Genomic DNA, 4,782 nt, shown 5'->3' with positions numbered 1-4,782 from the left:
GCGACTTGAAGAGTGAAGTGCAGTTTTCCCTAACAGAAAGCAAAATTTCACGCACACTCTTTGTTCCTTCTGGTTGGCCATCTCACTAATCGCCAAAGGGTTGAAACAGGAACGCACACAACAGAGCACCACAGACAGACCACTTAACTCAGACTGACGCCAGCTCACTAACAGTCGCGGGAGACCCCCAGCTAACACCACCTAGCAGCACAACTCGTAACTACAAAGCATGCGCGCGCAACAGGTCGTTTCCGGTTATTTTTGGGTCCCCCTTCGTATAATAACTTTAATCACTTACAGTGTGTGATTCCATTGGGCCTTGAATGTTTCTTTTTTGTGTTCTTAATTTCACTGCAGATTTTGCTTCTGAAATATAGTTCACATAGAATGCCTGTGCCGAAAAAGAATATATGGTTATAATTTTGTAAGCTACCTGCATTTTTCTTTTGAAGTTGCTGTCTGATCATTAAACAATTTTGGTAAGTGTACTGATACATGTGAGAGGAACCAGAATAGCTCAGTCAGTATAGTGATGAAGTCAGGGCTGAACAGCTGGGGTTCGATTCCTGGTAGGGGCAAGAGATTTTCTCTTCTCCACAACATTCAGACTGTCTCTAGGGCCCACCCAGCCTCCAGTCCAATGGGTACTGAGAGCTCTTTCCCTGGAGATAAAGTGGCTAGGGTGTGAAGTTAACCACCTCCATATGGTGCTGAGGTCAAGAATGGTGGAGTTGTACCTCAACTCCCCCATTTGTCTTCATGGCATGGTGCTTAATTAATTAAGCATAAGGACAAATTTACCTTCTACAGATGTGAATGATCTTCCTTATCAATTGGAATACAGTCCAATAACTTTGTTTGGAATATGCATAAGGGACAAATTATTCACTGGACTTATTGCTTGATAATGTAAATTTTACTACCTCATAACTTAACTGGTGCAGTCTCTGAAGGTTTGTTCCTAAAGAGTATATCATTTCTCATACTGCTCAAACTTATCTTTGGTTATTCCGTTAATGGAATGGTTTGTTTACCCTTCCTGTTTCTACCACTTGGTACCAGCCTTCTGGAATGTACACTTGTGGTATAACTCTCTTTTTCTTTTCTAAAACGCAAGAACAGTTCACCTGATAATGGGAACTTGTGTTTAATGTCTTCAAAATACTTTGCATTGTGCACCAAGTAGTACCAGTAACAAGCCATATTTTTGTTTTTACTTTACCTGCCGCATGAGTCAGACTGTGTAATAAGTTTCTTAACACAGGTTGGAAGCTTTTTGACTTGAGTGTTCAGTGCAGATATTGTATCTTCAGAAACTGATCTACCAACATCCATCTTTAGCCATCTCTGTTAGCATTGTGTATGTCCAAATTATAAGTCCACAATCGTCAGCAGCAGAATATTTGCATTTGTGTGAGGAGTGGGTAGTGTTTGTGGCAAATCAAAGGTTGCATATCACAGATTGCTATCCTTGCTTTCTCATATGTGTAGTGTGAGAAAGTATTGTGATCTTGAAAGAAGCAGTCTTGAGATTTTGACAGATTTACATGTGTTTCACAGTTCTGAATATGGAAAAGTGATTTTTTGGAATGCTGTCTGTGGTGTATAAGCCTTGATAGTGCATGAATGGTTGCATGTGTTCATATTTGTTCCTCCATAACTCAGTCAGCATCAGGCTGGATGGCCAGAGCTTGTTCCCTGCAGGTGCAAGAGATTTTTCTCTTCTCCACAGCATCCCAAGTGGCTGTGGTGTGCACCTAGCCTCCTATCCAATTGGTGCCAGGAGGCACTTTCCCCAAGTCAAAGCATCCAGGGTGTGTAGCTAACCACTCACCCCTGTCTAATATCTAGGTTAAGAATGGTGGAGCTATACCTCCACTTCCTCATATATCTTCATGTCATGGTGCTGAATTAATTAGGCATGGGGACAACTTTACCTTTGCTTTTGATGTTGTAAGAGTTTATCCATCATATTGGAGCATAGTGCATATTTAAGTCTGAAAACAGCCTCCCTTCCCAAGCACAAAATTGTGATTTTCTCAAAATAATCAACAGTTTTGATTACATCAATAATTTATGAAGACTGTTTCTCCAAATAAAACTATAAAATGTTCTATCTTCAGAAAAATTATGGTACACACAGTGTGACAATTAAGTTCCTTAACTGAGGCCATAAGAAACCATGCAATAAAGATAAAAGATATTTATTAATACCATCACTCAATATAGTTCCCACCTGCTTCTGCACAACATTTACGTCACTCATATAATGAATTGAATGCCCAAGAAAATGTGTCTTCCCATATCGCCTTCAGCTCTCTTGTCACAGTCTGTTGGATCGACGAAACAGCCTTGAATCTCATTCTTTCATCGCAATTTTTAATTTAGGGAATAAAAAAAGTCAGCTGGCACTAAATCAAGGGAGTAGGGTAGGTGGGATAATAACGGGGATCCCTTGTTTCACCAAAAACTCGGAGACAGTGACTGAAGAATGCACTGGCACTTGTCGTGGAGAAGATACCAAGACCCACTTTCCTGAAACTCAGGTCTAATCTTTGACTAATATCTTATGTACTGTCTCTATTGATCCCTGTCATTTCTTCTAGCATCCAAACACTCAAAGTTTGATCTTCTGCCAAACACTTTTGAATGACTTCTGTCAATTCTTCTGTTCTGGAACTTGAAGCTGTTTTCTTTAATTTTACACAGATCTTAATTTAGAAACATTTAATACAATGAAGAAACCAACTTCACCAAAACATATGTAATCCTCATATGCATCAACTAAACAAGTTGAAACTTGCACATCATATAAATAAACATTCTCTCTATCTAGTCCCATTCATCCCTGGTGGATGGCGTCAGTAGTATTACTGTGTCAATTCTGGAACTTAATTGTTGCACTATGTATCTTGCAGTGGTCCAGACATGTGGTGGGAAAGTGTGTGCTGTCTCTCTGCACCAATTTATAGCAATGACAGAATCTACATATATGCAGTATAGAGGTAATTCTGCTTTATGAAATGTAACTTCTTTTTATATAGTAATTTCTCTTTCATCATTATCCATTTCTTCTTACTGCATGTCTGATGTACCACAGTTCTGACAAAGATCAAGCATAGGGTGTATAAAATGGTAGTATTCTTCCATAAAAATGTCACCACACAAGCAACTGGCTCTTGTGTTTCTTATGCCACTGCATCCAAGTATAATTTATAAAACTTTCTTTTGTAACCAGCCTCTGTGATCTGAAGTCAGGGACTAAATAAAACATGTCTCTAATTTTCTTCCATTTTAATATTATCAAAGCATTTTATGATACTATTTTATTGAACTCCTTTGGTAATTCCTCATATTGTTGTACCAGGAGAATGTTTGTACGCCTTCCCATGAATATTGGAATTCTTCCAAACATTTCTTTTTCAGTGAAGTTCATTACATTTTATCATTTTTCAACTTGTAAGTGATGTAAGTGTTGCATCTTCTTACAGATTTTGCCCTCCCCCCACTTATATATGTTTCTGCTTGATCTTATTGGTTCTTTAGTCAGTGGGAAGACTGAATGCCCTTCATTTCATACCTTAAAATAAGAATAATATCTGTTAATGTAACTTATATCTTGTTACTTCTGTATATGTTTGTTACATGTGTAATGTTAATGTTATTTATTTTGTTTCTTTAATCATAACCACATAAACTGTAATTAAACCATTCTTACGAGCAGTAAGCACAGGGACTCATAATATGTGAGGAAAATCTGTGCATCTACTGGTTGCCAACTGTCCAAGCTCCTATCTAACATCAACAGTTTTCTGTTTATAAAAAAGAAGTTTTACTTTTACTTTTTGGCCATGTGCATTCTTTGATATATTTACAAAACTACAGTGAGCTGTATATGATATGTACTAACAACAGAAATGTCAGTGTTTGAGTATTCTGTATTTCTAGGTTTTAGCCTAGACACCACAAAATTCAAGGAAAGCATTCTTCAAACATTTGATGTTTTATATTTAATTTAGTTTTCATATATTGACTTAATAGAACTATTATCAAACTGAACTGTTTGGTTTAAAGGTAATGCTCCTTGTATTTGAGAGTTGCTTGCTTTGAATCTCTACCAGGACACTGGTTATCCTGAGAATATCATTGTGTTTCTCAGTCCTTCCACATGAATATCAGTATATTACCTTTACCTTAATTAGGCTATCACTTTTTCCTTCCAAATTTTTTCTAGTTCTGCATTCATCAGTCATCCTACCATATGAAGCAGTGTAGTCTTGATAATGGAAGTGTTGTTAAATAACCCACAGACAACTGCTATCAAACTGGGAGTACAGTTTTCTTCTAATGCTGCAACTTTACTGTCTTTCTGAATATGGTATACTGCTGTCCAATGTGTCTGTTTTGGATTTGATGTTCTCATGATGGTGCCAATAAACAGTACAGTCTTCTGGGTGGTAGCACTGTGAAGTTCAGACAGTCTGATGTTTTGACGGAATGTAACATCTCCATCTTGAGGGTCAAAGAGTAAACCTAAACTGTTTCAGCAATTTCTTGCTTGGCTTACTCTCCAACCCTAAAGGGGAAGGTGATATGTTTATCAGAAACTTCAGGCTGTCTTAAATACATGACATTAACACCCAGAGATCTGTACTCTTTGCAGTCATCACAAAGGTCTATCGCACAGCCACAAACTAAGGGACTTATGGCAACTGTGGCAGACCTTGAAACTTCTTATCCACAGAGTATCAGTTCAAGAATATTTTCATTTCAAGCATCATT

Source organism: Cryptotermes secundus, unplaced genomic scaffold, assembly GCF_002891405.2.
Source record: "Cryptotermes secundus unplaced genomic scaffold, Csec_1.0 scaffold1009, whole genome shotgun sequence".
In the NCBI taxonomy this organism is placed as follows: domain Eukaryota; kingdom Metazoa; phylum Arthropoda; class Insecta; order Blattodea; family Kalotermitidae; genus Cryptotermes; species Cryptotermes secundus.
This window is presented reverse-complemented; position numbering follows the sequence as displayed.